At 35.5% G+C, this 12,500-nt stretch overlaps 1 protein-coding gene across 1 annotated transcript in view; it reads right to left on the reverse strand.

Annotated features, from left to right (window-relative positions):
- Positions 1–12,500, reverse strand: part of LOC137633707 (dynein axonemal heavy chain 6-like) — a 384,249-nt gene that overhangs the window by 369,818 nt on the left and 1,931 nt on the right. The gene's annotated exons all lie outside the window — the stretch shown is intronic.

The raw sequence follows: 12,500 nt of genomic DNA on the forward strand, positions 1-12,500 counted from the left end.
GATTCAACAGACTTTGACAAATCCCTGTATATGGCTTGAATAGACTATTAGAAGTCTTTTAATTCTGCTAAAACTTCAGCAGTAATGAAAGCCCTTCAAAGAACAAGAGGAATCTTATGTCAGAACTCTTGAGGATATTTATTACATGAACTGCAATCCTAAAACTGCACAAAGATAGCGGGAAAGATCAAATTGAGAAAGGAGTCAGACAGGGAAATCCATCTCTTGATTTATTCACAGTATACTTAGAGGAAGTTCTTATAAATGTAGATTGGGAAAATGTAGGAATTAATATTAATGTGGGATACATTAATAACATGAGATATGCATGTGACATAATTGTGTTTAATTAGTCATAGAAGGAATTGCAAAAGATACTAGAAAATTTGAAAAGGTAAAGCAGATATATAGGACTAAATATGAATGAGTAAAACTAGATAATGCTCAGTGAAAATGCATAGAGACAACAAAAAGTAGTTATTGACGAACGTAATCAGATTGTTAATAAATATATGTACTTAGAACAGACAGTACATGTTTCCCCAGGACATGAGACCGAAATTGAAAGAAGGATAAGTATGGGATTGAGAGCTTTTAACAAAATGAGACTTTGAAAGGTAAAATGCCATTTTCTGTAAAGAAAGTATTCAATGAGATTATCGTACCTGTTTTAACTTGTTCATTAGAAACCATGAGCCTTCCTAGAGCCTTAGAGCATAAGCTAGTTACAACTTTAAGAGCTATGGAGATAATAATCATAGGAATAACACCAACAGACAGAAAAATAGCAACATGGATATATAGCAAACTAAAGTAGAGGATATTCTAATAACATATATGTACGAAAAAGGAATGGACATCGGCATGACATATAATGAGAATAATAGATAACAGATGTACATTAAGAATAACTGAATGAATCCCTTGAGATTGCAAATGAAGCAGGGAAAGGAAGAGAACATGATGGATTGACAAACTAAGAGGGTTTGCAGGTCTGGAGTGGTACAGAAAGACCATAAACAGATAAAAGTGGAAGGACTTGTCCGAGTCTTTGTTCTGCAGTGGACTAGTGACAAGTAATGATTATGATATATATATATATATATATATATATATATATATATATATATATATATATATATTTATATATATATCTATTTATATATATACACATATATATATGTATAGTTATTATGGAATTCCTCTTGATTATGTAAATTTGATTAAGTCTGTTCATGAGCATATCAAGTGCAAAGTTAATGTTCGTGGTGTCTTATCAAGTGAGTTTCCAGTGAACAGCGAAGTAATCCAAGGGGATGTATTGTCACCTATGTAGTTTATCCTCCTCATGGACTTTGTAATGTGTAGAACAGTCAGAGATGGTGGAGAAGGATTGGACTGGATTGGTGATAGGAATTTAGTAGACCTAGAGTATGGTGATGATGCTGTCCTTCTTAGCAGAACACCACAGGATATGCAGTGCTTGCTTACCAGAATGCATGAAATATTCCGAGGTGGGGCTGAAGATAAATAGAAGAAAGACAGAGATGATGAGAACGGAGTATGCAATGGAAGATGAAATATCATTGGAAGGAGAAAGGATTAATGAGGTAGAATCATTTAAGTATTTAGGAACAATGATCTCAAATACACGGTCCTTAGAATTAGAATTTAGTGAAAGATTGAAAAAAGCAAATCAGACAATGGCTAGTTTAAGTAATATTTGGAAATCAAATCGCCTAAAATTACATATAAAAATCAGACTATATATCAGTTTAGTGAGATCGGTGTTACTCTATGGACATGAGTCATGGTATGACAATGAAACAATAGATTTAGTAGATTTGAGAATATAGCCCTCTGAAGGATATTGGGGAATAAATGGCTGGACAGGATTAGAAATGAAACTATAGGAGAGATCACTCGATTACCATATGTGGACAAGATCATGATGAGGGGTAGATGGAGATGGTTTGGGCATGCTCTTCGCACTCCCCAAGAGAGATTAGTTCACCAAACGTTTAACTGGGCTTCACGAGGCACTAGAAGAATTGGAAGACCCAGGCCTACATGGCTTAGGACTATAAAGCGCGAAGTAGATTTTGATGAATGTAGAAGTATTGAATTAAAAGCTCAAGACGGAGACGAGACGACTGGCGAAATCTAGCCGAGGCCCTTTGCGTCAATAGGCGCAGGAGGAGATGATGATGATATATATATATATATATATATATATATATATATATATATATATATATATATATATATATATATATATATATATATATTATATATGCATGTGTGTGTATGTGTAATTCATTAATAAATTCTAGAATAAATATTTACTTGTTAATTATAATTAAGTAAAGAACTAGCATCACTAACTTTTTATTCTGAAACTCCAGGATTTTTATTTTCCCTCTATATTTAATTTTGAAAGGTATAACTGTTCGATATTGCTGGGTTCTGGCACACGTGGGTGTGTCTAGAAATGAGAAGGCAGATTCACGGACAAAGAATGCTGCAGCCGAGTTGCTACCAAGAAGGTATCCCATTCCCTCTAATGATTTTTTACCTACAATTAAGAATCTTATTTATGATAATTGGCAAAAATACTGGGATAGTTTACTTGAAAATAAGATGAGAGAAATAAGTAATGTTATATCCCCATGAATGTATAACGATATGGCCTGAAAGTGGGAGACTACCCTTTGTCGTCTCCACATTGGTCACACTTGGATGACTTAAGAGTTTTTGCTGGCGGACCAACATCAACCATAATGCGACTACTGTTTAGTATCATTGACAATGAGGCATTTGTTGATAGAATGCCCCACATATAGTAGTGAGAGAAATACATATATGTTTTAAGGCTCGAGGTGAGGATGGCAGGTTCAGCCTTGCCAAGATTCTTGGACAGTGTGTGTCCTACCATGCTAGTGGTATTTTTAGCTTTATTTCAAAAGCAGATTTGGAAGATATTTAACTTTTAAAAGGACATCTATTCTTTTATGGTTTTAATTGAATATTCTTATTTTTTTATTTACAATAAACGATATTGGCGTCAACTAATATTTTCGACTGCGGGGACAATAACTCCTATACCAATAAATTAATGCCAATGAAATTTTAAGAACATATTTAGATTTATATAAGCTTTGTTCCTGCCAATTTCCACGTTCATACCTGCAATAGGCATACCCTGACTATCACTTTTGTTCGTAAGTGACGATTCTTAGCTATAAAATAGGTGAGTAGGAGGAAACTACTAGAGTTTTACAGATATATCAATGATTTTCACAGGGTTTGATGGCTGCTATGTGAACTACATTAATACAAATCTTCGTATTGGTACTTGCCATAGAAAAGTCACGGTAGCCATTTTTCGATCGCCATTGATTTCGGAGCAGGGGGGGGGGGTGGAGGGAGCAGCTGATATTTTTGGCGTCGGATTCAATAACTCTTATACCAATAAATATATTCAAATGAAATTTCAGAGGATTATTTATATATATATATATATATATATATATATATATATATATATATATATATATATATATATATATAAGCTTTGTTTCTAGAAATTTTCATGTTTATACCTGCTATAGGCATGCCCTAGCTGTCACTTTTGTTCATAAGTGACGACTTTTAGCCTGAAAATCAGTGAGGAGGAGCAAACTACTCCTAGAGTTTTACAGATCTCTAAATGATTTTCAAAGGGTTTGGGTGTTATGTGAATTACACTTATACCAATTTTCGTATAGATACTTCCCATATAAAAGTCACAGTAGCCATGTTTCGATACAGGCATTTATGAGATGGATGTTTACATTGTCCATACTAATTTTCATGTTGATATCTGTCATAGAAAAGCTATAGCACATGTTTACTTCGGTATGGGTTGAATGGTAATTTTTGGCGGTGTAGTAAATTGTTCCTTGAATAATTCAAATATTCAAAAGAAAATTTAAGGGATTGTTGTGAAACATAGTTTTTCTGTTCCTGCCAAATTTCATGGTAATATCTACAATTGAAAAGATAGCAATCATGTAGCCTTCTTAGATATGCTGTAAAATGTTGCAACCATACAGTGAACTGTGTGATAGTGGGCAACATCAACGAGGGACAATGCCAATCTCATAAACAATATCCGTCATCCTGCAACCATGAATGAAAGTAAGAAAACTCAGCAAACAAGAAAGAAAAATGAAACAAAAAACAAGCCGAGTATATACCGCGCTATGCACAAAGGACCTCAAGATATGATACCTTTCAACCCAAATATGCACAATTAGAGCTCAACTACAAAGAATGCATCTATATTGCCAGGGGTTGGTGCAGATATGGGGATAATTGCAGGTATACACACAAAAATAAATATGAAGGCGAAAGAGCAAATATAATAGAAAAGTTGGATTTTTAAATGACAGAATGGAAATGAAGAAAAGAGCATCATATCAGAACAGGAAGGAAGCATGGGAAAATCCATATTACCAATATTAAATAATGGGGATGAAACACAAACCATAATAGTGGTGAATGCACAGGGTTTAGTCACGAGTAACTCTAAAAGAAAATAGTTCTTAGAACTGAAAAAATAGATATATTAAATATAAGTGAAACATGGTATTCCCAAGAGACTGGCAGTGATGACCAGATAAAGGGTTTCCAAACATATAGGTCAGACAGAACAGATAGGAATCTAGGGGGAACCGCAATGTATGGAAGAGACATAAATCAAGGAAAAGTCTGTGAAAAATACAGCAACACAGAATGTGAATTGATTTCGGTAGAACTTGAATTTGAAAAACTAGTGAATATTGTAGTTTACATACCCCCAATTACTAAGGAGTTTGACATAATTATAGAAAAAATAGATGATATATACAGAAACCATAAAGACTGGAATATACTCCTATCCGTAGATTTTCCTTTCGTGGATTGGAAAGAACGGATAGAAGAAAGTGGTTGTATATATACATATAAAAAAAGAGAGCAATAGTAGCGCTGAAGATAAGAAGCAATTTCAAAAGCTTCAAGATATGCTATTAGAACATAATATGCAACAAATAAACCACATTCCAAGAAGAAAGGAAAATGTCCTAGATTTAGTATTTGTGAATGAGGTGAATTATGTTGAAGAAACAATAGTGTATAACACGTGAATTTCAGACCACAATGTCATAGAATTAATAGTCCATTCCAAAGCAAGTAATCGCAGAGATAATCAAAGCACAAAACGTTGGGAAGGAAATGGAAAATATAATTTTTATAGTAAGAATATAAAATGGTCAGAGATAAATGAAGAACTGAACAAAGAATGGAAAAATGTATTCATGAGTGATAATATGCAGGTAAATATGGACATTCTGTACAAAATACTGGAGAAAATTGTTGAGAAATATGTACCGAAAAAAAAACGATAAACAACAGACATGCATACCAAGAGACAGAACGATCTTATTTCAGAAAATTAGAAAGTGTAAGAAAAATCTTGCAAAAGAAAAAATGTGTGGAAAATGATGGAAATAAAAAGTAAGATAGAAAATCCAGAACAAAAGATTTTACAATGGAAAGAAAATAAAAAAAGGGACTTAGAAGAAAGGACACTTCAAATTATCAAAAAAAAAAAAAAAAAAAAACCCAAAGTACTTTACTCCTATGCAAAAAAGATGAATAAAGGGAGATTAGAAATAGGCCCTCTAAGAATTGAAGGACGGTTAACGAATTAAAAAAAGGAAATATGCAACATATTAGCAGAAAAATATAAGAGTTAGTTCACGCCAAGAATTGCAAATGAGAATAATGAAACTGAAATGAGAGAAGAAAATGTTGAATATCTAACGGATATAGATATTAATGAAGCAGATATTGTCAAGGCTATAAGCGAAATTAAAAATGAATCGGCAGCCGTACCAGATGGAGTTCCAGCGATTTTGTTAAAAAAAACTGCACACACTATCGCGAAGCCGCTTGCAATACTGCTAAGACAAAGTGTAGATATGAGCGAGATATATGTTGAACATAAATTAGCTTATATAACTCCTATCTTCAAAAGTGGATCAAGACTAGAGGCAAGGAATTATAGACCTGTTAGTCTAACATCACATATGAAAGTGGATGAGAAGGTAATAAAGAAAATAATGAATCATTTGGTTAAAAATAATTTGTTTAGTATAGGTCAACACGGTTTTGTGCCCGGAAAAAGTACACAAACCCAACTGATAGCACACCATGAAAACATATACAAAAATATGATAAATGAAAAAGACACAGATGTGATCTATCTAGATTTTGCAAAAGCCTTTGACAAGGTAGACCATACATAATATATTAGAGAAAAAATGAGAAAGCATAATATTGTGGAAAAGATAGAAAAATGGGTGAAAGAATTCCTGCAAAACAGAAAACAGATAGTGGTTGCAAGTGACGAGAAATCAGATGAAGATCAGGTAATATCTGGCGTGCCACAAGGTACGGTATTAGCTGCACTGCTGTTTGTTATTATGATCTCATACATAGACTGTGATGTTAAAAAGTCTGTAGTGAGAAGTTTCGCCGATGACACTAGAATAAGTAGAGAAATTACTTGTGATGAAGATAGGAACTCGCTGCAAAGAGATCTAAACAAATTATATGAATGGGCGGAGATAAATAGGATAGTATTTAACTCCGATAAATTTGAATCAATAAATTATGGGAACAGAGAATGAATGGTGTATGCATACAAAGGACCTAATAACGAGACAATCTTAAACAAGGAAGCAATTAAAGACCTTGGTGTAATGTTAAATAGGAATATGTTTTGCAACGACCAAATAGCAACACTGTTGGCTAAATGTAAAGCAAAAATGGGAATGTTATTCAGACACTTTAAAACAAGTTTTGTAAAGCATAATCATGTGTTCAGCTTTTCTTATGTATGTAGTATACTCAAGTACTGCAATGTGATATGGTACACACACTACCAAAAGGATATTGCACAAATAGAGAGTGTACAAAGGTCCTATACTGCTAGAATAGAAGAAGTTAAGGACCTTGACTACTGGGAAAGACTGCAATTTTTAAAACTATACAGTCTAGAAGGGAGAAGAGAACACTACATGATAATAAAAGCATGGAAGCAAATAGAAGGAATTACTGAAAACATCATGGAGCTAAAAATATCAGAAAGAGCAAGCCGAGGTAGATTATTAGTGCCAAAAACTATACCAGGAAAACTAAGGAAGGCGCACAGGACATTAATCCACTACGCACCAGCATCGATAATGCAGCGACTATTTAATGTGCTGCCAGCTCATCTAAGAAACATATCAGGAGTGAGCGTAGATGTGTTTAAGAATAAGCTTGATAAATACCTAAGATGCATCCCAGACCATCCAAGACTGGAAGATGCAAAATACACCGGAAGATGCATTAGCAACTCTCTGGTGGATATATGAGGTGCCTCACACTGAGGGGCCTGGGGGAACCCAAACATAGAATAAGGCTCTCTCTCTCTCTCTCTCTCTCTCTCTCTCTCTCTCTCTCTCTCTCTCTCTCTCTCTCTCTCTCTCTCTCAGGATGCCAGATTTCTCATCAATCAATGAATCTCTCTCTCTCTCTCTCTCTCTCTGTGCTGTTCATTTACTTATGTGAACGTTTTTTAAAGGAAGGTGGTGACTATGTAAAAAAAATAACTCGATTTTATGTTGTGAAAAAGCTTTTCTCTAGAGGAATAAAAAGCAAAATACTAGTGATCTTGTCTTTATGTGTGTGTTTTTACCAGAGTAGCCAAAATATATCGTTCAAAGTCTTGTAGTCTGTGTCTATGAGCAGACCAGTCCTGCCCCCCCCCTCCAGGACCCTTAAGGCACCCACGTTGGACATCATCAAAATCCTAGACGCCCTAAAGAAGCCTCCATTTGAGCCTCTTGAGGCAAATTACTGGGAGGGTGCTAACCTGGAAGACGGTGTTCCTCCTCGCCCTGTCCTCGGCCAAGAAGGTAAGCGAGCTTCACAGGCTGTCAGTGGACGTCTCCCATTCTCACGGGTGGAAGTTGGTGGTCTTCAAATTCGTTCCCTCCTTCGTGGCGAAAACACAGAAATCAGTGGTAGATGACCCCCGCTTCGACTTCGCCATCTCTGCTTTTTTCCAGGACAGATAAACCCGAGAACCTTCTCTTGTGCCCAGGGAGTATCTCTTGAGGACCTCCGCCCTCAGACTGGATATTAGGAGACTGTTTGTGATGATGGGTAGAGTGAGGAAGGCGGTCTGTATGGATGCGATCTCCTTCTGCCTTCGGGAGACGATCCAAAGGTCGTACCTGAGCCAGGGGGAAACCTCTCCCAGGTCCGCCAAACCTCATGACATCCGGGGCATCCGCACCTCGTTGGCCTTCGAGAAGATCATTGCGGTCAGCCAAGTGCTGAGGGGAGGTGTATGGACTAGACAGTCAACGTTCACGACCCACTACCTGAAGGACTGGTCCCTGAAGTCCCATGAGGGTTTCAAGCTCGGTCCCTTCGTGGTCGGCCAGTAGAGGAAATAAGGATGGCCACACTCGACACAGCCCGGATGGTGCGTCGACGGGTAGCACGTCTCAAATCCCTATCCCCTCATCCTACCATGGAATAACCCGGAGAAGGAGATGTCCCCTTGGGGAGTGTTACTTAGTTAACCTATGTTCCTTAATACCCCTCTTTGTTTTTCCCCTACAGGCCTTACCCCATTCTCTGATCCCTCACCTCTCTTGCAGGGGTCTATTTGCCCGCCTCCTAATTATGAGGCCCCTAATTATTTGGGACGTAAATGTTCGTGTCGGAATAAATAACAAATACTAAGAAAATTGTATTTTTCCTAACATACCACGTCCCAAGAATGTTTTTGCCCCCCATCCATCCCCACTATAGACGCAACTGTCTAATGACTTTTCTCTTGGGACCAGAGTAGAAGGGCTAATGGCGAGAGCGTCACCTAAGGCATTCTGGGTAAACAAGAGAGGTCATGTTTGTGCAGGTAAGAAGGGAGGTTTGGGGTGGCCTGTTGGGATGGAGGGAAATTTGGGCCGGATAAAAGACGATAAGAGTAAACACCTAATTATTTGGAATGTGGTATGTATGCTATGAAAAATTAAATTTCTTAGAAATTAACATATTATATATATATATATATATATATATATATATAATATATATATATATATATATATATATATATATATATATATATATATATATATATTATGTGTGCATGTATGTATGTATCTTAAATGAGTATGACATATTAAGTACTTGCAGCTTGGTAATAATTCTTAGCGAAACCGAAGTATGATCATATTTCCCAGCTGGAGGGCCAACCTTAATAGTTATAACACAAGGGAAGTCAGTGTATACTATGTCCAAGCAGTTAGAAGACCTGTGTGTAGCTCTACTTATGATTTGTTCACTGCCTGATTCAGAGATAAAGTCCAAAGCTCTGAAGCCATGGCGTTTAGTTGGAGAAACAAAATTTAACCACTGCCATGGTGAACGTAGAAATCACCAACAAGCACAAAAGAGACCTTTCTATCATCTTGTATCTTGCTATAGTGGTAAAAATACAATAGCATATATATAGAATCGTCCAAGCCTGGATTCCAATAAATGGAACATAAATAAAAGTGGTTATACCTGTCACTGAGATTTTTAACATGAACCTCAAGACATCCACTTTCGAAGCAGGACATATTAGAAACAGGGTACTTGTTCCTAGCATACACACCCATACCCCTTGCACTATGAATGGCATCCTCTTTCAATATTATTGGTTTCATAAAACCTGAAATAAGCAGCTCAGATACGTGCCTCCTTTGAGAAAGGAAAATTTCCAAGAATACATGAATATCATGCTGTCTGGGGGCAACTGTAAGGTCTCTAATATTTGTATGGCGTCCCCAAATATTGCAATGTATTATACGACACGGGAAAAGCCTAGGACGTATTGGTCCCGAATTTTCCTCAAAATTTTCAAACAGAATAATAATTAAATGCCATACAAAATTTCCATCATACTTGAAATTGACCTAACAATAATGTTGACAAAAACAATATGTACAAGTCTATAGAATGAAATGAATAAATAAATCTCCATGAGATCTCGCATGGAAATAAATTATTTGAAATGGTTGTGGTACCTTTGCGCTTTAGGTGCATTTTGGTTTTATTTTACAGATAAATAGATGCATGACATATCTTGTATCAATAAAAATTTCCCCAAAATATATACAAATATGAAACTAAGGATTAGAGTAGTGCATTACTAAAAATATGTAGGCAGATATATATATATATATATATATATATATATATATATATATATATATATATATATATATATATATATACACACATATATATATATATATGTATATTTATATATATATATATATATATATATATATATATATATATATATGTGTGTGTGTGTGTGTGTGTGTGTGTATTATTCCAAAATAAAGGTTTACAGTTGAAGTATAATAAAAAACCCTCCATGCAAGTGTAAATTATCTTTTATATTGATTCTTTGGGATATTCATTTTTCTTCCCTTCTAGGTGTGATTTTGAAGGATATTTCATATTTAATACGAAAGGTGAAAGATGGACAACCTTAAGGTCATCATACTGGCTCTTTGGTCTACCCTGATTGACTTGGGTGTAGGGTACCAGTACTGTTGCTCGGAATGGCATTTCAAGAAAGATTCACGCTGGATACAGAGAGCATTCTTGCTCAAAGAAAAGTGAAAGCTGTATGCTTTTCATGAAGCACATTCAATACTGCTTTTAGTGTACAACACTGCTTTTATCTTTTGTCAGTTCCTATTTTTACTTCATTATGGTTCTCAAGCCTCTACTGATCTTGATCATTAATGGTCCTTTGGTTGGTAAGTGGAGGGTCATCTAAGTCTTCAAGAGTGGCAGGTAAGGAGAACCAGTAAGCATCAAATTACCATTGACATTAAAGGAGCAGCAGGTGGTGGAGGAAAATGAAGAGGAATTTTACCATCCTTTCTATCATGGGGCCTCGACTTGTGTTCGTTGTCGTAGAGAAGGCCGTCAGTAATTATTGCGTGAAACTTGCAAATGGAAATTTTCAATTTCATTTCAATGTACGTAAAATAAAGACATTCAAAAGGGCCACCTATAATAAGTGTAAAAGGGTTTCCTGGATTTAATGTGCTGTGTGGTCTCTAAGGACTTAACAGTAAAAGTTTCTGTAAAATGCTAGAATAAGGAATGACTAATAAAAGTTCCTGTAAAATGCTAGAACAAGGAATCCAGTACGACATTAATACAAAAGAAATATTGTCTCCCTTTCTCTGGGGCCAGTTTATCAACGTGCAAAGCACGGACTGGGTGTGTTCAAGAGAGTCCTTCAGGTTCATGCACTATTGAACACGAAACAGCTCCTCCTGTGTTGAATACGTCTGGCTATGGGTGACATGTTATTACTATATTATTACCAAAAACCACTGCTACAGCTGTAGAAAATGCTACCTACTCAGCAGCTTGCATCCAACCACCATCTTCCATTTCCAAGGGAGAATCCATTCTCCTGCTCTCCTGCATTAACATATGGAGGATCATGGAGACCACGCATTAGCTTCCAAAAATAATTTTTCCTTTGTTTAAAACCATTTATTTTGTGTTAATGGGGTGTGTTGTCTCCAACTACTAGTACCTAATCATTAACTGAGTAGGCTCGTGTACAATCGAGGACAAGCATCTACCAATAAGTAATAACTTGCTCATAATTGTTTAAATGAGATGAAAAGTAAACCTAAGAAGTTTGATTCCTATCTCATAAGGGATGAGGCCAGTGAACTCTGTATGGCTGTCATCAAGCTTTTGCTGAAGAACCCGGCCATCCTTCTATAGGAAATATACGGAAATTTTTATGTATTTTTGTATTTTCTATATAACTTAACATAATATGAGAGATATATAGAGATGCATTCTTTTATTGATGAAGAGGTAAGATGATCCAAAATAAGGAATTTTGGACTTTAATTTTTTGGTATTTAAATTAAAGGTAGTGGCAAGTGACAATTTATATTATACCGCATTTTGAAACACTTGACTCGTTAGACAGGTTTACGAGGGAAGTGTTTCAAAATGCTGTATAATATAAATCATCACTTCCACTATCTTTAATCTTGAATACCAGAACATAAAGTATTTTTTTTTCAATATGGTTAAACTACTACATTGGATTATAATGTAGTCTGTCGTTACTCGAGAAAATACCCAATTTGCTTTACTGATTTTAATGTAAATTCTATGAAAATATTTATTTTTCTTTCTTCAATTCCCCGAATTTCTTTCTGTTTCCTCTCTTCAATGTTCATTTTTTTTCTTTTATTCCTTTATATGATATAATTGTCGAAATTCGTAGCAATCAGTCACTAGCATTTGGCTTTCGTTGATATATGTCAGGTAGGCTAGACACTAAACAATGTGAGATTTGTTGACATTTGCTC

The sequence above is a fragment of the Palaemon carinicauda genome, chromosome 3 (assembly GCF_036898095.1).
Source record: "Palaemon carinicauda isolate YSFRI2023 chromosome 3, ASM3689809v2, whole genome shotgun sequence".
In the NCBI taxonomy this organism is placed as follows: domain Eukaryota; kingdom Metazoa; phylum Arthropoda; class Malacostraca; order Decapoda; family Palaemonidae; genus Palaemon; species Palaemon carinicauda.